Genomic DNA, 26,781 nt, shown 5'->3' with positions numbered 1-26,781 from the left:
TGAACGCTATAAACCCCATGGTCTACCGGCATGTTATAACAAACTTAATAATACGTACATCTTCTTTACTGTAATTTCCGTATATCCCTGCTTTTAATCATGAATCCGCATATAATTCTTGTTTGAATATTAAATATTTAGTGATAAACTTAATTAAACAAACAAACAAGACATTTATTTGTTTTAAGTAATTGTCCTAAAACCATGATGAAAGTGACGAGTTCGAACATTTGATGATTTAACGATAACCATGAAAGTTGCAGAATGAGAGGTAGCGGCATAACTAGTACAACTCTTTATAGGTCAATTAGCTAGATGACGCAATACGTGTACGAGGGGTTTAAACAATGATATTCGTAAACCTACCTGCCCAAGCAAATCTTCGCTGTCCGATTCGGCGGTAAAGATGTAATGCGAAGGCTTAGCACGGACTAAAATATAATAACCAGGCAAGCATTGTTCGCAATTGAACTTGATATTTCTTATTATCAGCTACACTTTCAATTACAAATGTTATTAGTTACATAAAGGATGTAGGTTCAGAAATAGGCCATGTAACTGTTTAGCCTCATACAAAATGCTAAATTATTATACGGCACAAACAAACTTGCATACAAGCAAAAAGAAAACCTTGTGTTATTCTGCAATTACCGGCGATGTTACACATTCCGAGCATCGGCTACCAACAAACAGTTGAACAGGTACATGTACCTTTAGTGTGATAATCACATTTGTATCCATAAAAGTCACGCACCAATATACTCTAAACATGTGAATTACATTTACTAGTATCCATAGGCTCCAATTACTCAAACAATATCAATTTAAATATCAATAAATACATCCAAACTATGGAAATCCCGTTACAGAATGTAGTTTTGCACATAAGTATTCGTTTTTTTCCGGTGAATTAATAATGTCATTCGATGTTAAATTTACACGTGAATGTTATTGCCGTTTCCGCTGAAGCTCAACACGAATTGAATTTCAATACAATTCATGCAACTATTTGTTCGTGTTTCCATGAGCACGCTTCAACGGATAGTTTATTATGGGAAAATTGAGGTACAACTTATCAACGGAGCAACCGTTTTTGACGATTTTGGCGCGGAGCTTAGTAAGAAATAGTACACATTTTAGAGACAGTGGAAGATGAAGACTGAGTTAAAAGCCGTTTAAAACATAAATAATACTTAAATGTCATAGTATGGTTCCGAATATTTATGACCGTCAATTTCAATTGAGCGTTTTTTGTGTATTTCTTTTGATTGTTTAAATAAATCAAGACAACTTTGTACGAACCTGAAGTGTTTTTGTTTTCAGGTGTTTCTATCGCAGTTAGTTTTGATTCTACTTTATCTTGAATTGAACCCACGCCTGATTTAACATAAAATGACACAATTTATTCATGCAAATGCAAGCTTTTCAAAAGTATAAAAAAAGCTTTACCACGTTAGGTTTTATACGATATATAAATACAGCAAACTAAAAGTGTAAACATGTTGACATGAAGAGATGGAACAGGATATGGTTTTTTCAGATGTAACCCCTTGTATTTCATTAACCTTTGGGTCTTTATGTATTTTATAGCTCGTATAACAACAAAAGTTCAGAGTAAATATATATGCACACATTTTCCTATCCTTGATTAAACCTTCCATTATCTGAGTCTAATTAAAATGGAAAAAACTCACACAGACGAAAGAATAAATAATTATAAACCCACTGGACAATGTGTAAAGCACATGTCGTATGAAGCTAAAAAATAAATGTTCGAACCAGGTTTGTCGCGTGGTTCAGTAACGGCCACCCCTGTTCATTCTCTATCCACAGGAATACCGGCTGATAAATATGTTCAATGCAAGTGTTATATAATTATATTTAAAAACATATAAACACAAGTCGGTTTGTCAGTTTGTAATTTGGTTCAATTTGGTTTCTGAACAAAGCGTAGAGAATGTTTTCACATACACCAATGTACAGCATATATATAATATATAATATAACAATGATAACAATTTGTCCTATGACCTTGCATATTTGTTCAGTGGTATCATCTGAGGAAAAATATGCGTGTTTATAGCATAATGTGTGTCCACGTACAGTTTGACATACACTTGAACACACTTTCATATAAACTTACGTGCTACAAAATCAGGAGAAAGGGAGGAGGCCATTTAAATTGCAGTTTTATTGGTCAAATGTAACTGCATTGCATTTAAACTAGCGTGTTATATCAATAACTTGATCATATTTCGTATTTTTATAAACTTAGTTTTTTTTTCCTTTCTACATAATTTCTAATTTTATACTTCCGTGGAATTGTTGTGATCTAAAATCTGAACATAGTGGTCTTCTTCGGTTGATATGGCGTGCCTTTAGTAACTTATGTTAACAAAAATGGGGGTCTACTCCTGCAGTTGCTAACAGTTAACCAACAAAAAAACTGCTGCTACAAAACCTTTTATGTCAGGTTTGAAATTACTAAACTAACATATACCTATAACACATTTTTCATTGTGTTTCCCACCTTGCTCAACAGCGTATGTTGAGAAATTTAAATGCTTAGTAATAAAACGCTTAGTTAAATACCTTCCTGAACCTCTCACTTTACTTTTTGACATAAACGAATATAAACCTTTATAGGGCATTTCATGGTAACACTAATGGTAAAGGTAATATTATAACGTCATGGATAAAATCATATATGATTTACAATCGTATCTTTAACTGATACATTATAAACCTATTTACATCCAGCGACAGGTACTTATTCATGCATAAAACTTGCTTTTACACATCCATTATTGTTCATGGATTTATTGATGAACAATGTTGAAGTGACCACTTCCCTTTGCTTTAAACTTTCAATAAGATCGATGAGCTGTTTAATATCGATGTATTTGTTGATTATATACAAAATGCAAAGGATTTGATTTAGGTCCATAAGAAATGTATCATCAATCTTATAAACATATTTAACCTTAATAATTGAATCTTTTTTCTTTAAATTGTTATTGGCATCTGGTAATCAGGCTTGGTTTCTAAAATTTAAAATGTTATTCAGTTATTTCTTTACCAAACTAGGAAAAGAAACTGCCGATGCTTCAAATTATTGGCAGCGTACATTACCTAGCTGTTGTTGTAAAAATCATAACGTGTAGATTATACAGGCTTAGTTTGGTATAAAGAATATAACGTGTTTGTTGTCTTTTACAAATTTCCGATCGGATTTTCGCAAAACTAAAATTATCAATCATCACCTAGTTCGTCTAGAAACGTTTATAAGGGAATATTTTGTAAATAAAGTTAAGAAAAGCCATATGATAAAACCTTTTTTTAATGGAAAAATGAAAACAATTATATTTGTTCGTGAAGAAAAATGTCTTGGGGTAATTTTATTTTGTATAAACTAACATTTGTTTCACACCTTAAAAAACTGAAAACATTCATAAATCATTAAATGTATTAAGGTTTCTTTATCGTTAGGATATGATGCAACATCTTTGCTTACATTATACAGAAGTATGCTCTCTATAAAGTTTGACTATGGCTAAATTGTTAAAATCTTCTGTTTACTACGCAATAGCAAATATAATAAAATAAACGACACTCACGAGACGACGTTGCATTTGCTGGATATGTTTTATCACGGTATGCAGTCGCTTTTCCATCTGTGTCGTTAGTAATCTGCGATTCAGGCGCTAAAAGTGGTTGAAAAAATGCAATGATGCCTATTCTGTGATTACAAACATGAATGGACCATATATTTTACATATACACTTAATAAGACACCTTGTTCGCTAGTAGTATGTCTCTGTATGCGTATGTTGTGTATGTACCACGTATGTGTATGTTATATAAATCGACATCACTCTTAAACACCTTACCAAAACGGTTGAATTTAAAGTTTCAATTTTTCCTTTTTTATTGGAACATCGACAAAATGTCTTTGGGAATTTACATACAAGTTAACAAATTAAAGCCAAAGTGCATCAGTACAATACAACAAATATACATAAGTGTATACATAAATAACTATTTATAGTGTTCAAACATCATTTATAAAAGTAAATGTATTGACAGCTATGTAAGAAAAAAAAGTCATAAATAAACAATATATTTACGGTTTCATACAATATTAATTTAAGCAGAAGCAAATACGTCTAATTTTATATCACAGAGTTTAATTTCAGAGTTTAATTTCATTAGTAATGAATCTGGCAATTGTGTTAATCACTGTAGTATTACAAGATAGTATAATACAGAGCGTTCCTTAAACATAAGCACATTGGAATCTACTGACATGCCACACAAATCATGCGTATTAGAATGTGCAAAAATCCCACATCAGTAGGTAACTATTATTTGGAATAACTTGTAAATGTATGTATTTATACTGGAAATATTTGTAAAAATTGATCTTCCAAACTTTTAAAATGTCCTTTAAACAGTTAATATAAATTCTTAATAGCATATAAGTGTGCGTTATTTTGTCTGCCAAGTGTATAAAGAATAACCGTCGCATGGATAATTTATGTGTGAACATATACTCATTACAGTTAAAATATAATGCACCCATTTCAAGTTCTTTTACCTTCATGATCGCAAAGCAATGCTATTAAAATTAAACAAAATTGAAATAAAAATAAAATTTAAGATTAATTCGGAGTCGCAAATGATCATGATGCGACTAAATCTCGTATTTGCACAGAATGAGACTTTCAACATTTCGTGCAGAAAATCCCATTACGATTTTTTTACAACAAATATAGATGTTATAAGTGTCCTTATTATGTCGATATAAAACATATGTCATAGTTTAAACCCACGGATCCATTAACCGATGAGACAAACATGTAGTCATGGGACAGTATTCACCGAAAATTGATAGACTCACGTATAAAAATAAAGATTGCTTATGTAATGTTCTTATAGTATAATACAGTTAAAAGTGACATCAAATTGTACACCACAAACTTCACTTCGCTAAGAGTGTGTATTTTTAATTTATTATTATCCGAATGGGTTGGTGAATACGGTTACTGATAATCTCGCTTTCGAATCAACTAATGGTAGCATAATTACTACACAGTGTTCAAAATGATAAATAATGTGTTGCATCGTTTATCTTTTTAAGGCGCATAACCAGCGCAAGCATGAACCGCTCTTTAAGTAAACTGCTTACTTTTAATTGGAGATGACCATATGGGTCAGGAGGTAAGTCTTTTCTTCCCCTTTTATTCAAGTGTTTGTTTATAATATTGATTTCAAACGACATATTGCGAAAACAATCCATAAAATCACATGTTTAACAATATTTATAAATCGTTCACGCTTAATTTGCAAAAATTTGTTAACTTTTAAAACATTAATATTCTTATGATCCAATCACAATTAATAAATTGAAAGGACGCAAATGATGTTAAATATCCATATACATTAAATCCTGAATGAATAAATTGACATAGCTATACAAGAGGCACACTCGAAGTATATTTTTCAAGATCCATTATTTTATCTATCTAATGTATAATTTATTCAACACAGTCTGAATAAAAAAGCGGATGGAACTTTTAATTCATGTTTAATTGCAATTAGGTTATGATATCATTCGGTACTTTATCTACGATAATGACCGGAAAACGCTGAATGACGAGATTTTCGTACATTTGCATATAAGGGATTTACTTACAATTACAATTATAAATCACGAACATATGGTACTTAAGTTAAAAAGACGGTATACATATTAAGTTTAATGAACAAACATATAAAAAGTGTATCACTAAAGATATGATTTCATAACGGATTTCTCTCGTGCAAATTCAATTACATTTGTACATCGTGTTTGTGACGCCATTTCTAAACACGATGCACGAAGGCTTTACTGATTTTCCTATTACTTACATTGATATATGAACAAAATCGACTCTATAGTTTAAAAACTTAAAAAGGACGTTCTCAATGTTTAATAAAACGACTGGATTAGAGTATGGTCGTTTTATTAACATTTCAAGTTGCTGAAAAAAGATATTGCAAAAATGTAAACAAAGTTCATTTCTCTTTTCATCGCGATTTATTTCTGTTGAATATTTTCTTATACAACGCTTGCTAATGTTCGTGAAATACAATTTTACAGCACGGCGGAAAATATGGCCGCCACGACAAGAAAACGTGACTTCTCTACTCGAATGTGAAACTTAGAAAAATGATTAATCAAAACTGACCAAACAGGCTGTATACATTTTCTGAATGGCAATTATAAATATGTCGGTTGATCGACTCTCTTCTGTTCCGATTCAATGAAGCGGTCGGCAGGTGCTAGACAGAAATTATCTTATTTGACCATGTCAACGAATATTTTTGATGGCTTTTCGAGGTAAGTATATTCCGACTGTGTTGCATAACTAATCTTGTTTGACATTTTAAAGTATATACCTATAGGCAGTCACGTTTTGATTTGCACTGTGATAACCGTAGAACATTTTAATGATAACTTAATTACGTTCTCTTATGATGTGGTAAATATTTAAATTAAGATTATATAATTTTATTTAAACCATTATTTTCTCTATAATTAAGCATCTATTACATTATATTCTTTATAATTAAACAGCTATAAATAATCTCCAAAATTCAAGAATCCTATTTATGAAATTATGTTGTTGTGATAAAATATTTATTAATAATTTTCTACAATTATTTATTTATAAATACCTACAACGTAAACAACTGTCTCTTCCATCAAATTATTTTCTTCGTATTTTATGATAGGAAAAAATTATTATCATTTTCAAAATATTAATAACGGAATATCTACGAAGATATAACTAAATCATTCAAATTTAACTATTGATCTACGAAGTACATAAACAGATCGTTGATATAAATACATGCATGATAAAACAACTTCGGATATAATAAGATTTTGACCAACGTCTCTGCTGAAATAAATAGGTGTTGTTATTGTTGTTGTACAATCTAAATGTCAATCGAAATGAATGAAGCGCAGTGCAGGTCCGAATATTTTGTCGTTTTCTAGCTGAACGTCTGGTGTCGCAGATGTAGTATTGAAGATGTCGCTCTCGGCGAAAACGCTGTTGCTTTTAAGTCTGGTCTGTCGATGATGTAGTATTGAAGCTGTCGCTCACAGCGAACACTTTTTCGCTTTAAGTCGGGGCGGTTACTGCCGCCGCGAAGATTAAGATTGATCCGTCTCCAAGTTGTGTAGGCGAATCGGGTCTATCCTTGTCGCTGTGACGATTAAGATCAGCTGATTGTCAACTCGTCCTTGGCGATTTGCGTGCGTTTGGTGTTTCTGATCTGAATTCCGATGTTCATATTGCGTCATCTATTTTCGTTTCCGTTGTATTCATCGTTGTTGTTGTTGGCGTTGTTGTTTATATTAATGATTTTGGTTCTCTTGATGTCTTAAGCCCCGGAGATATTATTCCGAATACGTTATCTACGCATTCCAAACAGTTGAACGGCTGCATCTAGCTCTATAGCGTTAAACGTCACAAGTATTTTGTCCAGTGCTGCGTCACTTTTTGTCCTTCGAAATTTTCTGGCGTTTGGTTTTCTTCTCGCGAAAAGGACCATGCGTATACTTTGAGAGATGTCCCCATGCTTTTATGTTTTTTAAGTTGTGGCTTCACTCCGTTGTTGAAGGCGTTGTTTTGCGATGCCCATAATTCATATGCGTAGTCTTGAAATATATTTCTTTCCTGTGCATTGTGCTGATACATTTCTGAATGCGTCAGTTATTCAAAATAATGGCAAACATTCATAAATATCCCCCCTGTATTTAATCTTAAATAGCGTCATGAAAACCTATTCGAATGTTTCAGTAAATACAACATTAATTACATCAATTAATAGAGAAACACTTCCTAACAAAACATAATATCTTGCTATACTGACATTTGACGTACATGCCACACGGAAATTCTAGACTTGATTCGATATTATTTTGCCCTAGGGTATTATACTATAACATACGTATCCTGTTCGTATCTTAAAATCACAAATCTCATGTGTACCATTATAGCTTGCCTTTAGGCATTTTTCTATTGACAGGTGAACCTGCTCGCTCTTAGATATGGGCGTTGGTCTCAAAAATTGTGTAAATTTTGATGAAAAGGGTAGACTATATGCTTCAATGGCACAGGGATAAATTCTCTAAATTATGAGGATGCCAAGATTTTAATCAGAATCCCGGATGCGGTATGTTCGCACGCTGACCAGTCAGCCATGCCCATAAAATATAATACAATAGCATTTTTCCTTCATTAACTCTCTAGGTAACCTTAAGCAAGGGTAGCCGATTAATCTTAGGTCCGTGCATCCTTAAACTATAAGGTACATTTATATTAGAAGTGTAATGCCAATGTTGGCTTACTTTGTGCTTCTCTATGTCTATGTGAGTCTGGCACAGTCTTTCCGCTCGTGACACCTGGGACACCTATAAAATAGGTTCATGTGTATATTATATGAGTAATGTTAGGATAATGTTAGGGTAATTTTTCAAAAAAAGAAATTTCGTTCAAACGAAATACCTTTGCCAAAATAACCAGTCACAATTTCCAACTTATCTGCAGAGGATATGGTAAAACTTGAGGCCAAGACTTCTGGCTTTTCCTCGTCCGGCTCAATTATTTGCCACGGTATCTCTTCTGAAACGTGAATTTTTTAATACACTTATATTGGACAACAAATACAATTTGAATTGCTCTTATAATAAATAGAGTGTAATAAGTTAATTCAGACTTTCATTTCATCTTACTGTAAATCATTTGAAAGAATTACACTTTTCATAAGTAGTGTTTGTTCTTTGTTTAATGAAAATGGGATCACATTTTCGAACAAAAGAAACAATACTTCCATTTATTCAGTGGAATCATGTTGTGCGTTGATCGGTCCTTATTTTGCACATGTCTTTATTAAATTGCTATTGATGGTTAATTCTAAGGATGAGTCAGCTGTTGTTCTGATTGCGTTACAATATATGAATGTCTTCAATGCTCGCATGAAAAGTGCGAATTTACCGGCGAGGTTACACATTCCGAGCAACGGATACAAACAAACTATGAACAGGTACATGTACCTTAAGTGTGATCATCGCATTTGTATCCATGAAAGTCACACAATAATATACTCTAAACATGTGAATTACATTTACTTAGTTTCCATAGGCTCCAATTACTTAAACAATATCAATATAAATATCAATAAATAAATCCAAACTATGGAAATGCAGTAACAGCATGTAGTTTTGCAAATAAGTATTAGTTGTTTTTATCGGTAAGATGATTATTTTATACGATGTTAAATTTACACGTGAGTGTTGTTACTGCCGTTTCCGCTGAATCACAACACGAATTTCAATGCAATTCATGCAACCATTGATTCGTGTTTCCATGAGCACGATTCAACGGATATTTTGCAATCGGAAAATTGAGGTACAACTTATCGACGGAACAACCGTTGCTGGGGCGGAGCTTCATAAGAAAAAGTTTACATTTTAGAGACAGTGTAAGATTAAAACTTAAGATTTGAAGCGTTAAAAGCTATCAAAAATAAACTTATATGTCTTCGAATATTTAACGACCGGATATTTAAATCCGTGTCATAATATACCACTGGTATAACATCACTGGTGTTTAACACTCGCAATTTAACTCGTACGCATTTCAACTTCCGGTCGTTGTTTTTTTCGATAACAAACTATGAAAATTGTCATATTTTTAGTATCCACCGGTCAAAGAAGGTCTTTATATTGTTTATAAAAAGTTTCTCAATATCTGTTAGGAACTATCGAGCGTTGTGAGTGTGTTTATTTTGAGTTTTTAAATTATTCAAGACAACTTTGTACGAACCTAAAGTGCTTTTGTTTTCAAGTGTTTCTATCGCAGTTGGTATGGATTCTTCTTTATCTTTCATTGGATCCACGCCTGATTTAACATAAAAAGCTTGTAAAAAGTATAAAATAAAGCTATACCACGTTAGGTTTTATACAATATCTATATACCAAAGACTAAAAGTTAACACATGTGGACATGAAGAGATGAAACAGGATCTTTTTTATCTGATGAACCCCTTGTATTTTATGTCGTTTTGGGTCTTTATGTTTTATGGGTCTTTGAATTGCTAAATCATATAACAACGAATATCAGTGCACATATATTTTATTATCCTTTATTAAACGTTTCATTACCTGAGTCTAATTAAAATGGGAATGAACACAGACGGGAAAATAAAGTATTAAAAACCCACTGAATAAAGTGTAAAGCACGTGTCGTATGAAGTCAAAATAATAAATGTTCGAACCAGTGAGTTCCGTTACCGCCGTCGCGGTGAATGGTGCACCACTGTCTGTATCCATAGGAATAGCGGCTGACAAAATATGTTCAATGCAAGTGTTATATAATTATATTTCAAATATAATAAACTAAAGTCGTTGTGTCAGTTTGTATGTTGGTCCAAATTGGTTTCCGAACAATACGTGGTAAATGTTTTCACATACACCCATAGCATCGGTAGGTTCTTGATATAGGAGCAACGGAAGACGACTGCCTATCTTGACATGAATCAGTCAAAGGAAAGCTCACAGGGGCTTTTGACATTAAATCAAGTCCGCGGAATATCTAAAGAACAGTATGACATATGATCATGCACAGTATGCACATTAATCTAGGTTTTTTTTTTGTTTCAAACGAAGACGTCAATAGATTGTGAAATCACTTCAAAGGTAAAGATCACAGAAGTTGGTAATGGGAAATTGTTTTTGTACTACAGCATGTATACATTAATAATAATTTGTACCATCTGAGGACAAAAATATGTTTGTTTATTTTGTAGTCACTGGTTCAAATATAAAGATCGGACAATGACATTAACAATGAAAAGATCAGAGAAGCCTGTATCAATTACCCGGACTCTGAATGATATTTATACGTACTATAATTTATTTTTGAAAAGCGGTTATTCGGGAAGAAAGACGCATGTATTATGGAGTCAGCATGTCAAATGTCACGGTAACAAATGTGTTCCCACGTTTCAAATATAGTTTGACACCGTAACAAACTTTTATATAAACTGACATGCTACTAAATAAGGAGAAAGGGAGAAGGCCATTAAAATTGCAGTTCTGTTGGTCAAATGTATCTGTACTGCATTTTAACTAGTATTTTGTATCAATAACTCAATCATATTTCGTATGTTAAGTTATTTTTAGATTAGAAACTGTGTTTTTTTTTCCTTTCGACATAATTACTATTTATATACTTCAGTCGAATTGTTGTGATCTAAAATCTGATAATTGTGGTCTTTTTCGGTTAATAAAATATTTTGTCCGAATATGGCGTGCCTTTAGGAGCTTATGTAAATAAATGGGGAGTCTACTCTTTCAGTTGCTAACAGTGAACCAACAAAATAACTGCTGCTAGAAACCCAATATATGTCAGGTTTGAAATTACTTAATTCACATACACATACAACACATTTTTATTGTGTTTCCTATCTTGCTCTTTAGTGAACGTTCGGGATGTAAAATGCTTAGGTAAACACCTTCCTGAACCTCTCCTTTTACTTGTTGAGATAAACGCCTATAAATCTTTATAGGGCATTTCATTGTAAAACTAATGGTAAAGGTAACGTTATGGAGAAGATCATATATAATTAACAAAGGTGTCTTTAAACTGATAAATTATAAATTCATTTACATCCAGCGAAATGTACCGTTTCATGCATTAAACTTTCTTTAACACATCCAGTACTTTTCTTGGATTTTGATTGCTCCGGGCTTGATAAACAGTGTGAAAGTGACCAATTCTAATTGCTTTAAACTTTCAGTAAAACATCCATGAGCAGTTTAAAATTGGTTTTTTGAATAAGTTGATAAAATGAAAAAAAAAAGATTTTCGAACGTTAAGCTAATAAACGCCTTATTTGGTATTTACAATCAAAAGTTGATTTAGTTTTGTTTTACAAATATCCAATCGGGTTTTCGAAAATTCTTAAAGTATCAACCATCACCGAGTTCGTCTAGAAACTTGTATAAGTTATATTTTCGTGAATAAACATTAAGTTTTGAAAAGGCATATCATTTTATCTTTTAGTATTGGTAAAATGAAAATAAAAATAAAAAGACTCATGATTTTAACGGAAGATAACTCATGTTGATTGCTAGTTTCCTTTGCGAAAGTTCGGGTTGGTTGTAACCGTTCTGAAAACCGCCGACTAGAGCAATGTGTGCCTCAAGAGATTATACGTTCGATTACACATTTTGACAGTCGACACTAATACTACTTTAAATGTTGTCAATCCAGATTTTCATTGCCTATTTCTATCAAATAAAATCTATACGAACAATTCAAAACCAACTACAACACAACGTTGATCAAAATGCCGTATGGAATACTGAAAAAGGCTTCACATTTTCAAATTAAAACACTCAATGTGCTAGCGTCTTCTGGCTAAGAAAATTTTAATTAGACCCCAAAGTGTATATTTTAAATTCAATAATACCTGTTGTTCATGAAAAAACTTTCGTAAGGTTTTTTGGGGTTAAAACTAACATTTGATCCACACATTAAACAACTGAAAACATTCATAATTCATGACATTTATTAAGGATTCTTTATCGTTGTAATCTGATGCAACAACTTTGCTTAAATTATAAAGAAGTATGTTCTATTAAAGTTCGACAATGGCTAAAGTGTTTAAGACTCATTTCAATTAAACGAATGTTTTGCAAAATATTTGTTTAAAAAAGAAACATAAAAAATTAGCGTTCGTTGTAACAGTAGGCACAATTAAAGGAGACAAAAAAATCAAATTGTTATTTTTGTGGTAACATATATTCAATGTGGATATCCCGCAACGATATCCGAACATTTACGGCCGAACGCGAGTCTGGCAGCGTCGGAAGCATGACTGGTTCGTGAGAATATATACGCATTTGAAAAAAAAACTAAACGACACTCACTAGACGACGTTGCATATGCTGAAGATGTATTCTCACGGTTTGCTGTCGCTTTCCCATCTGTGTCGTTTGTAATCTGCGATTCAGATCCTAAAAGTGGTGGAAAAAACACAATGATGCATATTCTGTAATTGCATACGTGAATATACCATATATTTTACATAACATATGTATTTTTATCAAAAACAACATCATTCTTCAACACCTTACCAAAACTGTTGAATGACAGAGCGTTCCCAAAACTATTGAATTACAGAGCGTTCCCAAAACATAAGCAAATTCTAATCTTCTGACATGCCACACAACTCATGCGCATTAGAATTTGCTTAAACCATAAAGCAGTAGGTAACTATTGTTTGGAATAATTTGCATAACATATTTATTCTGGAAATATTTGGAATAATTTGTAATACATGTATATATTTATACTGGAAAGTTCTTAGCTTTGGCCTATGTGTTAATGTAAACGGTTGAATAAACAATTGATTTGTTTGCAATTTGTTTTATCATATATTGTAATTGTCTTAATTTGATTGAAAAGCTTCGTCAGTACGAGTTTTTGGTCTACTGATATAAATATTTCAGTTTTTCTGCAATTGATATAAGTAAATATTTTGTCGGTTGATGACAAATGTCTTCAGTTGTTTAGCCGATTTTTAAAAAAACTAGTGGCACACTTTTCTTGAAATTATGGTTGTTCAGGTAATCATAGGTAGAATTGTTTAATTGCTCAAAACTATAACATTTCCTCGCTATATAGGCGTTTATGTGTACCACCTGATTGACACCTTTAATGCACCACAAATTGTAGGAAAAATAAGTCATCAGATTGTTTTATAAATGGGTTATTACAAATTATTTATTTCCTGATAGTTTTAGTTTTTTTAGTGTTAACCTTATTTAGACCTTTTGGAGGCCTTTTTACGTTTCGGAAAATTGACAAAATTTAAAAAAAATGTTTCAGATTCGCAAATTTTCTTTGTTGTTATGATATTAGTGAAGAAACAGACATACTGAACATTAACCATGCTCTAAAATATCCATTTATATGCATCTTTTGACGATTTAAATACATAAAAATTATAAACCGTTGCAACGCGGAACAATTGAATACTTTGTTGTTGTCGTTTTATGAAGTGATACTACGAAAATTGCTTATATATAGTGTAAATCCCATCACTCATTGTGTGAACGTGGATGGCCGAGTGGTGTAAGCGATAGACTTTTACTCCAGGGGTTAGTGGTTCGAGCCCAGTTGAGGGTTACTTTTTTTCTTTCTTTAAATTTATTCTTTTTTTTAATGGAGCTTTTTTATCCGATGTTTACATTTATCAATATAACGCATTTAATTACACACTTCAATACGTACCAAAATCTGTGAAAAGGTGCCCTTTAATGTCTTTTAAAAAGACCGATCGATTTCCGTGTGTTTATATCGTACGACTTCTAAAAATGTGATTTTCTAAAACTAAATAATTTTGATAGCTTTCCAGCAAAGTACTGTAAAATGTCTTCTTTGCGTTCGATATAGATGGATGTTTTAATCGTTTAATCCAAGTAGTTTTGAGACCATCCATCAATCATTTTTAAACTGACATTTTGATATGTTTGATGTCACTACGCTTAATCCTGTCGATTTAATGCCAACTCTTGCATAAAGGAACGAATTAATTATACACTTTATTTATTATGACTTCTGTTAATGTGTATGCATATGTGTACAAACTAAATCACATAGCAAAATGTAGTCAAATAATGTTATAGAATCGTTTATTTACATGAAGTATATCCGAAAATTGTCCACGATAGGGAATTTCGATAATATGAATAAGTTGAAATCATATTATATAACCCATATGCTTAACCGTGCAGCACATAACGACTAACCGTTGTTTGTTTTCAGTGCTTACATACCTGCAATTATGACTTCTGACCTACGATTCAGGTTTATGGGCGGAAGAAACGGTCTCGATTCTGAAATAAAATTAGAAACAATCAATGTTGAACCAGGGTAATTAAATCCTATCATTCTGTAATTTTATAAGCATTTTTAGCATTAAACTAATGTTCTTAGGATTGAAGTTAACTGAATATTGTAACATCAAATAGCGTTCACTTAAGTTGAAAAATTTGATTCATGTAATGATAATTCAGTTTTGACATTAATCATGCTGCATACATGTGCAGTGTAAAAACCTAAACTTATTGTATATACTACAAAATTGTCCCCTACAGAGTTTAAAATTATCAGTAATTATATTTTATGATTGTTGCAACCGGATACATTAATTTAAATCCTTACAGTAGATTGTGCGCGTGTTAGCTGTAGCGTACTTAGACTGTGAAACTGTATTAAAACGCAAACATGTTTAGTCCAAAATTGAAATACAAAAACCATTTCTTTCAGAAGAGGGTGCTCTTAACTTCCAATTGAATAACTGAGTCACGAAACAATCACATTACTCGATTATATGCGTGTAATGAAAAAAGCAAAATGACATCGGTACAACATTGAGCATTTAACACAGATTAGTATTAAATTTTGGAAGTACAAGTGAACCGAATAATTTCAATGAACAATTTAACATATGGATATTAGAATCTATGATATGATATGATATGGGATGACATAATATTATTTGATATGATATATGATATGGAATGATATGATATGATAAGGAATGATAGATTAATTCATATATTAATATGCTAAAATTATTATACAATAATATCTATATTAAAAATACTTAGTTATTTACAAAGAAGAAATAGTTCATTATGCAACGAAGGCCAAAACAGAATGTTACCTATTAGTCACAGAATAATGGGGGAGGCGGAAAACTACAACGGGCGAGGCATGGTCAGGGGTGATAACCCCAAAAAAGGGTTAGGGTAAGGGTTAGGATTAGGGGTCGGATTAGGGTTAGGGTTGGGTTTAGGCTAACCCAAACCCTAACCCGACCCCTAACACTAACCCAAACCCTAACCCTAACCCTCTAACCCCCCCTTGCGCAATACCATACCATGCCTCGCCCGTTGTAGTTTTCCGCCTCCCAATTTCTTGCCCTTTTCGTCTCCTATCTGTCAAAGTAAAAACAATATGTGATTCGTATAGACGAAAAGTATTTGATTATACTACCACTACCGATTGAAAAAGGGATCATATTAAAATCACTATTCCCCGTGTGTTTGTCCCTCTTTCAGTCTGTCCGTCTGTCCCGATCATGGTTGGGACGAAAACTCCACCACGCATGAAAGGTTTTGAAATAACAAATGTTCATCTATATGAGACTAAGTGTTACGCTCATGAACCGTTTGGCTACCTCAAATTCCTTTGTCAAATCTTAAGTTCGGAGATTGAAACACATTCCATCTTTCAGTATCTAAATAAGGGCCCATTATTTTACACAAATGTTCTGCAATATGAGTCGGTGAGTCACACGCAAGAATAGCGTGGCTGTCTGTTTGTCAATGTCGAAAATTAAGTTCAAAATACAGACTAGTTTTTAAACATATATTAAGGCTGTATGTTGTTTACCCTGTTTGAAAGGGACCTTTTAACAGATTTTGGCATGTAGAGAAGTTTGTTACCAAATGCTTGATATTGATAAATGTAAATATTGGATCCATAAAGTTCCAGTAAAACAAACAAGAATACATTTCAAGAAAGAAAAGTAATCCTAAACTGGGCTCGAACCACTGACCCCTAGAGTAAAAGTCTAACGCTTAGACCACTTGGCCATCCATGCTCATACAATGAGTGTTGTATTTTATACTTCATATAAACAGTCCTTAACATTTACCTGTCAAAGAATTTATTGCCGAATGAATTACTTTGATAACAATTAAAGTTTTGCCATTAACATGAAAAGTTTTTATGCATCAAGATAATATCATATTTAATGAGAATATATTGAATGTTTAACTTGTAATTACCTTTCAACTGTTTGACCAAGACTAAAACTATTAAGGCTGCTATCAATAAAGATGCTCCTGTGACTACTACTTCGAATATTCGTTCATTCGGCATTGACTCATTCGGAGGTTTTTCTGAAAGAACAATTATGTCAATTACAAAATAATAACATCGTCGAAATTGAGCTTTACAATTAAATTACGTTATTAAACATCGCAACATAACACTATATATTAAGACGAGCACACAACTTCATACAATATTGAACGAGCCAATATTATATTTACAAAAATGTATTGTTATTACATGTCTTTGTATTATTCGCTCTATTCGCTATATACATGTTGAATATGTATGCTAACGTAAACTAACGGTAGTTAAAATATAAATTATGTTGTGAGATATATGTTCTTCAAGTAAATTAAAACATGTACAAACTGATAAAACTATGATAAAAAAGAATATTGCAGTTCTCAAATTGATTTACCATCATTAAGGCTTAAATTATTTTATTATTATTTCGAAAGCAGGACACTTTCAAATTCGATTCGGAAATTATCGTTTAATTAACTCAAATTTAGTAATATGACCTTTTTATGTTTACATCAAGTCGACGTATGAAACGACGTAACATTTTAGAATGTTTTGTAAACTGAACATATCGTCTTTCGTTCTGTAAAAAGCATATTTTAAAACATTTATCACACCGGTGCAACAGGAAGTTTATATATAAGTCGATGATAGGAGGTAGGTCATATTACTCGCAATCAGCTTTAAAGTAATCAGTTTTAGTAAAATTGAATCAGATTCAACAAAACAAACAATCTGATACCAAGATGCAATAGATTTTAAACTCAAAATGCAACTCAAACAGCAAAAAAAATCTTTTATAAATATTAAGCGCAAGTGCTCGTGACCTCATTATTAAAACGTCAATCGACAAATCATATTCTTTCCAGCTAAAAATGCAGCTTTTGAGCGATTGTTTTCATTATTTCTTTAAAGTCGGGGACGTAGAGGTATGATAAACAGAAAAGCAGGTTACTGCCTGATCTTTTTGTAATAAATCAGGCTCGGCACGAAAAAAAATAACGGCTTGGCAAGCCTTGCTGTTATAATATTCTATGCCTTGTCTGAAATATTACAAAAAAATCATGCAGCAACCTGTTATTCTGTATATATCATGCTATAGGTCATTTTATTTTTTATATTCTGATAAACTCACGGATTTATCGCGTTGTAAATTCGCAAAAGGTTATCTAATTAACAAAAGTACTGCACTCGGAATATTTGCATTGCGCCTTTAATGACACGTGAATAATATTTGTAAAAATATTCTTACATTCAACTTTCAAGTCAGCAAATGAAATATGAGTGCAAATGCTTTTATGATGAAAAGAAGGTAATTTAAAAAGAACGCTATCATACTAAGGAATCACCAGAAGACCTCCTTTTCCTAATTGTTCCTTAGCACCGTAACACCCAATATAAATATGTATAAAATGGCAAATCGTGTCAGATACTATAAAATTGATTGAAATGAAAAGGTGGTATATGCGTACGATATTTACATACAAAACCAACACTTGTTTAAACATAATTTATGTCATTTATGTTTCTATTCAATAGACAGGTTTTTGTTTAACTTGAGTTTACATAGATAAATGTCAATATACCGGTAGACAAATGTGTGTCCTTGTCTTCAACAACAGTTGCAACAGTTGTAAATACGGACGCGATTTCAGGGTAAGGACTATAAAAAAAACAATGCTTCATGCAAATGAATATATCAGCATGCAACCATTAATATAGAATAATATCTTATGTTGATAATCAAGTTTATTTATAAAGTATTTATAAATGCCATCGTGTTACACTTACTACTTAATTACCAACAACATGAACATTAGATTTTTATTCATATGTAGGTGCTAATGTGTTCATATTTATGTGAAGTAAAACAGTATGAAGTGCCTAAAATATTTTGAAATAATATAAATACTGTTACGACATGAATAACACTCTTGAAACTAAATTAGATAATATTTACACGTTTAAACATTACGATCAAAACTCACTTTCAACGAATTAACGTACTTAATGCCTATATTTTAAAAAGACCAACGTCAACACAGGCACAGACGTACCTTTTCAGCGTGCTGCAAATATCGGATTCATCTTGTGCGAATCCGACGGGGCATTCATGTACACACGTGTAATCTTGAAGAATAGCGAAATCAGTTGCACATTTATTTCCAAGAGTTGTTTTGACATCAAAAATCAATATTTATAACTCCAAATATACTATATATGCTTACATTTCATTGATATTCTTCATTTCAAATAAAGTAAAAAAATATTATACTCACTCAAAGAAAGAACGTTGCCTGCAGAACATTTCTTCCTGAAGCAGCGTTTATTTTCATAAAAACACATTTCCTTTGATTGCGCTGCATAACCATTTCTTGCGTCACACCGACAATACCCGTCAGTTTTTGTAAGTTCCAAAAATGAAGTTTTGTGACAGTCAACTTTGTGCTCTGTCTGCACACACAAGTTTGTTTTTATAGTAGGACATTCACTAAAAACCGCCGATGATGTGTTGTGGCGACCATTGTACATGTTTCGTCGGAAACATGGTAGGCAAAGCACAATGGCTTTACCACTCTGATGTAAAGATATTTGAGGTTCTTCTCCTATAAAAATTATCATACAATGATAAAAATATATATTTATATAAATATAACGTTCTTTTCTCTTTTTATGAAAATTGAACATTTTAATGTGCAAATAACAAGTCGGCTTAAAAATGTTTCTCTTATCATGTTACTTCACAATACTAATCGCTATATTTTCTTCATAGTATCATGGTCTACAATCATTATATTACGAGTATGCTTTTATCCTACAGCTAAATGATTTTATAGAACAAATACGACTCATAAAGAAAAGATAAGGTTTTCTCTTTATCGCTATTTTAGATCCGGTTTATAGCAGTTATTTTTATAACATGTACATAGGGACTACTTTTTCTTTCACCCCTGATTGCGTCATTTAGGTCATTGGGTACGCAGTCGTTTAACGAGTTTACGAGTGTTTGTGTGTGTTTACGATGGATTACTATAATATTATGAATGTGAAAAACACAGCGTTTGGATATAAAACTGGAATGAAACTGGTGAGACTGCATATTCGATTTAGTTAAAATGTCGAATGTACTGGAATAACGTGATGTTTTGTTGAACAATTGATGGATTAAATTTAAGAAAAGTGTCAGTGAGTTGTTCTTTAACTTTTCGAAGGAAATCGATGTCGAATTAAAATGGTAATTTCTTTGATGGTTTAGTCGTTCCTTTTGTCAGTCAATCAAAGAATGTCTATCCACAAAGAATTGCCTGCTTACATCCAGTGCTTTAAAATGGAAAAGATGGATGGCGATGAAGAAATTTGTCTAGAATTTTAACTCGTCATGGAAGCAAATTAAACATTACGAAAATAAACATGGACGTGGTTATTATACAACTTTGGTGAGTAGTACAACAATTTTATGTAAATAAGTATAAAGAGTGTAAAAAGAAGAGTTGTTTAAAGACTAAAATTAACAATATCGGCGGGAATAAATGCTGAATCAAGCTTCACGTAGCCACGGTATGTGTCTACACATTTTGTAAATTTCAAAATGGCGGGAGCCATGTTTGTTTTTTTGTTTTTTATAGTGGTGAAACAAGAATTGTAGTTTGAACACAACCGTCTGTGTTCTTCTTGAATGTGTTACATTTGGAACGCTGGTTAATTTTGAATAGAGGCGTATAGAGTTATTTTGTCTCGTTACTTTTCTTTTGCGTGGAATTCTTAAGGACTATTTCGATTTCCGTAAACAGGAAAGATCACAATAAACATTACTACGCAATGTTAGATTCAAATAATTTAATGTGTTTTTGCTTTTATTTTAGGAATAAATTAAATAAAACAAAATTGTAGGATAAATAGAATACTATGTAAGTGTGATTGTGTACTTAAATTTATCCCACTCGTGTCAGAGAGGCTTACAAGGCTCGGCAAGCCTCGCCATGTAAACCTTTCTTTACTCGTGGGATAAATTTAAGTACACAATCACACTAACATAGTATTCTCTATATATTGCGCATACCTGCCAAACAAAATATTTCCGGTGCGCACGCTTCAATAAATAAGTCCTTGTTATGTAAATCTCTGGCACAATGATATCGTGTACCCGGGGTGCAGTCTTTGCGTTTTGCCTGACAATACCACCGACATGACCCATATACAGGACATGTGCCGTCCCATTGTTGTATTACTTTCGTACAATACCATTCACAGTAAGCACTCTCTTTAAGCTCGTATGTTGTCGATTGATGAACAACGTCCTTTAAGATATGAATAACCAAATGTAGTGATAAGTATTATTATCGATTTGTTCTTTATTGCATACTACTTCATATACATGTATTATACTTAAATATTTCTACAAAAATATGGTTGCTAAAATACACATAATAATTATGCTCATTTACATAAACTCACCAAAATTAATGCATAGCTTATTATGATTAAATATTTCCAGGTCAAAACGATCGCCCTCATTCTTTCCTACAAAGACAAATACATTTCAAGTTAAGTTTGTCAAGCGTGTAGATACATACCTGATTAGTATTTGTCGGGAAAAGCCATGGAAACCTAGTTCATTTAAAAGAGTTATACGGCAATAGCTTTTATCGATCATTCTGCCTTATTAAGCAAGGTACAAGAAAATACTAATTTCATCAAACTCCGTCCAAAGCTAAACAAATATACAAGAATTAAATACAATATAACAGCTTTTGCTTACTCGATTGCTGGAGATGATCGTACGTCGTACGTCGGATCACATCGGATCACTTTCTTTGTAAACAAATCGCTTATATTCACATCTGCCAGCTATTCATCCGGAAATTTTTTAATGATAAACATGACTGAGATTGTCCAATACAACGAGTTAAATTACATATATAAAATGTGAATTCACGCGACAACAATCTGCATTTGTAAATCACAATATCATGAGGTAAGAAACAAAATCTAAATCATTTTTAAAGATAACAATTTGTTAACGTAAGGATTGCATTCAATAAATCAACATAATGTATCATTATATTTTACTACCTTTAAGGACATTTTAAAATGTAAAGACGTATAAAACATTAACTATCGATTTCCATGCATGGTACATGTGTAAATGATTTTAATCAGAAATCAAATAACCCTTGCTTATATTTACCAGATAGTGTAAACTCCTTTATGTAGCCGTTACTGAAAAACTGTAATTAAATAATAAGACGTTATGCTTCAGATCTGAAGTCATTTAACTAACTAAACGATAAAATAAAACCATGCACTCGTAAGTTAACGTAATCACAAGTTTATCAACCCACGGTTGGGTCAGAGATATGAGACTGACAGACAGATAGACATTTTATTTACACGCACAATGTACATCGTAAACATCACGTGTGGTTGGTATTGATATATGTCAACATGTATATAACGCAGAAAAATAATTGTCAACAAACATGAATATATACAAAACAAATGTATATTATAGTACAGCGGATGAGCAATTGGTAAATTACGTTATACGATGTTTCAAATTCGATCTTATAATCAACGATTCTATAACAAATAAACGCATTTTTATTAGTTCAGACCTATTGGTTAGTTGTAGCAATCGTACATACGTAAAGGTTAAAGGTTAAAGGTGCGGTTTATAATCTGCTTCGATATGCATCTTCAGCCGACTTCGACATTAACCACTGGGATTTAAGTCGTCCGTTTACATATGGTGCACAAGCAGCCACGGCACATCGACTTATTTCCCTCACATGTACCCATTTATACACCAGGGTTGAGAGGAGCATGCGTTGAATTAATTTTTTGCTAAAAAAATCCAGTGCCCTGGGCGGGATTCGAACCAGGGACCTTCCTTTCCCTAGACCAGCATCTTACAACTAGACCACTGTCCCCACAACGTAATACGTAATAACAGATGGATTATTATACTATTTTGTTTATGTATTTCTTTCTTATATCAACAAGTGTTGAACAAATACATGCAATATGACATTTTGAAATATGAGCAGAAGCAAACAAGCGTCTTTGAACGCGTATTGAGCCCGACATATTGACTCATTTGAACCCAACTGCAGTCCAGTTGTTTGATGATGCATTTTGTGTAATTAGTACACACTTTATACATTATTAATTGGAGTGAAAAAGTGCACCCTGACAGTTGTTTTAATTTACAATCAGGCAAATATTTGCTCACATATTTTAAAAGATAAAGTAACATGAAATGAAACAGTTGTGTGTTCTAGTGGTGAAGGAAATACATGGAACTCAATGCCAATTCGTTTTTTTTTTGTATGATCAAGTGATGTAGTTTCCTCAAACAAACAAAACAGTTATCTTATTTCCAAAAAACTATTCTGAAAATAATGAGCAAAGATGCCTTTTTTGTGTGAACTGATAAATATTTCATAGTGGTTATCCAATTAAAATTCATACATTTTTTTATCTTTTAAGCAAGATCGATACCATTGGAGGTCCATGGGCGATTTATAACGTGTTGTCGACAATAAATGTAACAGCCATAAGTAACCCAAACTTAAAGAATACGGAGATTTGCGCGGCAAGATCCATTAAAAAAGAATCCACGACCTCCTCAACAGACTGTGACAGACAGGCTCCATGGAACTGAAGTAGGTATGTCAATAATGTTTGTGATGTTGTTATCTTTTTTGTGTCATTAACAATATGTTTAAAATTATTGATTAACAATTGGTATTATGCATATTTTTCTTTGACTGAAACCTATTGAACAACGTACGAACCAACCTGAATATTATTCGCAATCAAACAACGACTTCAAAGGAAATATGGTGTTATCTTTTCAAAGACATCGCTGTCTATGATGAAAATGAGACCTTACAGATAATGAAGATGTCGATGCTTATTCCAAACGTTGCAGAATTGTTAAAAACCGACAGTGAAACGCATGATCTGTTTTGTATATGATGATATGTCTCATATAATCACTACCGCTTCCTGCGTCAAGAATGCATTCATATTTCAAGTGAAGCTAAGTTTCTGTTATTATGCGTTCACAGGACGCATTCATTTTGAAAGAAGTATGACCTGTTCTGCCGTTTTAAGGAATTGTGCGCAAATTATGTTTATTTACCACTGTACTTGTCTTTTCACGTTATATAATATCCCGGTTCATTCGATGATCGACTTGCAAAAAGCAATTACTTAAGTCGTCGCATTTCTGAATAAAATGACACGAATGTAATTTGTCATTTTGAGGAAATTAAATTCCAAGCGCGTTTGTTAATAAGTCCGAACCAAATTTGAGAAAACGCAGGTGCCCTAAAGGTGCCCAAAAATAATTATGAACGGATTATACTAAACATCGCATGAAATATGTGATAACATGTGATATCAGATAACATTTTGATAAGTAGTAGTTGTTAAACGTTTATTTAAACCTCGCTTTCCACATTTTTCAGGCGCCCGGGCAATTGCGGGTTGGTTTGCGATGGTGCGTTAAGACTCTTAAGGAAGCGCACCCGTAATGATTTCCCGCGATTTCTTCAAAGATCGAAGAGCCTATTTACCTGTTTACTTATGGATATCTAATTTAAACAGGTTTTAATGTGAATTTGTCATGGCCGAGTGGCTAAGGAGACTAAAAATCTTTTGGGATCTTCCCGCGCAGGTTCGAATACTGCCGACAACGCATATTTTTTCCGACGCGTTTTATTTCTTTTCTAACGTAATTTTATTAATATAGCATATAAGCTATGTTTATTGTTAAATATGTTGCAATTGTTATGCACATTCTTTATTTTTTAAATTAAAACTACGTGATGGCTATATTGGGTGATTTACTGCTGAACATACGAATCATGCATGTTGAATTTTTATTTTTATTTCAAAAGGTAAAACAGTAAATCTGTCTATTTTATGGTATTTTTGTTGTATATAGTGTATCTATAAAACTTAAGTTCAAAATATTACTTAAATGATATTATTTTGCATTTTATGACACTTTGTTTGTAACCAACACAATTTCTACTTGGCTGAAACCACTTTCATTTCATGGCGCTCTTCCACAGATAACAAGTTATTAAAAAGTAAATGTCAGTAAAAGAATACGTATTTCATCTTCCTTAAACTTTAAACACCTTTACTGGATCTGTACACACCAACTGCATTCCTTTATTTGAAAATCTGGATGAATTATTGAACTTTCATATACCCCAAATGCAAATAAAATTGACAAAAGCCGAGCGTGGGGGTAGTTTAAAAAAATCTTTGTTAACAATATAGTGTCTACATGTATTTTCTGATCTTCATGAAAATTTGTCAGAACAGTTTTACCAATAATATCTTGGCTGAATTTGAAACGGGGTTATGTGAGGTCAAAAAAGGTAACTATGTCAAATTAAAGAAAATCTTTTAAACATTCTAGAAGTAATATTTATAGTTTAGCTTAAGATGAAGATTTCAATTCAAAGAGTAGAGAAGAACAATTACAGCAAATAAAAAACGAATTTCACATTTTAAATTTTGATTTAAGGCAATTGTCGAGTAATTTAAGTTCGTCGAGGAAGTTATATAAGGCCGATCCTCGCTAAATCATTATTCGCTAAAATTCTCTTCGCAAGACGGACTCCAAGATTTAAGGAAAGGTCAATATTTAAAACACCTTTAAACATGGGCAGAAATTATACTAAGGGGTGAGGATCAAGGGAGGGAAGGCGTAGACAATGGTAAGAATAAGGTCAGAATGGTGGTGTTTACAGACGTATATCTGGAAAGTTACGAGTCATGATTCGAAGTTGATAAATTGAATGTATTGCAGTTGATCATACATGTGTTTTTCTCTATTGATGATATTTACGTTTGTCCTTTAAAATAACCCACAATAAATATTGTGATTTGTAAGTCGTGATAGGAATCGGAAGGCCCCGTTTCAAGACGGGACTTGTAAACTAGTAATGTCCTCGAATATGATTTTTTATCTACTTCAGATGCTTATAGTGGGGGGGAATTTTCTTCCATGGAATTTTATGAAGGTACCTATGCCATTATGCAGTTTCTAGAAAACATTAAGAATGTTTAAGTATTGGTACTTGACGAATTATGACGTATACACTTCCGTAAAATACTGGGTGATGTGGCTTTTAAAATCAGTTTCCAGTCAAATTAAGAACCATCGACATCGATTTGTTGGTGCTGCATACATTCCTACAATAATCTTCGCAGCAGAAGTTGAGGGATGATATTGATATTGCAGCTAACAAAATCCAACTGGATTCTTATTGGTGTTTATCCGATCTGCGTGAACGCTCATCAAACATAATCCTGAGAGCCTGTCGTCGGACATGGTGGAATTTAGCCATGTTTTGACTCGTCGCAGCGTGCTAAATGGTCGTTCCGCAGTACAAGTGGTGGCGGTCAGGGCTAGGAATATGATCATCGCCTCACGCCCAGCCTGAAACAAATCAGTTTTGTTTGACCATGTCAACAAAATCTGTCTCGTTCTGTTCGATGTAATCTTTGTAGCTCATGTCGTACCATGACATTACGTCTTGGTCAAAGTGATTGATTCAATAAAATTCGTTGATGATGTGAACTGTATCATTATAGTCTGATCGGTTGATGAGGTTCGGATTGAGTTGATATAACATGAACGCAGGCATTAGATTCTAAAAATCGGCTTCATAAAGACTGAATCAGTGAGTCCGTTTACGAAAAAAGGGACAACCCTACCGGCCCAAAGTCGACCATAGCAACAAAATGGCGGCGAATCAAA

General features: G+C 32.7%; 1 long non-coding RNA gene across 2 annotated transcripts in view; it reads right to left on the bottom strand.

Annotated features, from left to right (window-relative positions):
* Nucleotides 1-21,382, bottom strand: part of LOC127841902 (uncharacterized) — a 55,204-nt gene extending 33,822 nt beyond the window's left edge. The window contains exons 1-3 of one of the 2 annotated variants that reach the window (XR_008031405.1): nucleotides 21,055-21,378; nucleotides 19,274-19,600; nucleotides 19,025-19,124 (exon numbers count right to left, since the gene is read on the bottom strand). This is a non-coding gene — a long non-coding RNA (uncharacterized LOC127841902). Of the gene's footprint in view, nucleotides 1-19,024; nucleotides 19,125-19,273; nucleotides 19,601-21,054 lie in introns of those variants that run through there. The other variant, XR_008031404.1, reaches the window with a different exon arrangement.
* Nucleotides 21,383-26,781: the final 5,399 nt, after the last annotated feature.

Source organism: Dreissena polymorpha, chromosome 8 (assembly GCF_020536995.1).
Source record: "Dreissena polymorpha isolate Duluth1 chromosome 8, UMN_Dpol_1.0, whole genome shotgun sequence".
Classification (NCBI taxonomy): Eukaryota; Metazoa; Mollusca; class Bivalvia; order Myida; family Dreissenidae; genus Dreissena; species Dreissena polymorpha.
The sequence above is the reverse complement of the archived record's forward strand: the minus strand, read 5'-3'. Positions and strand labels throughout refer to the sequence as shown.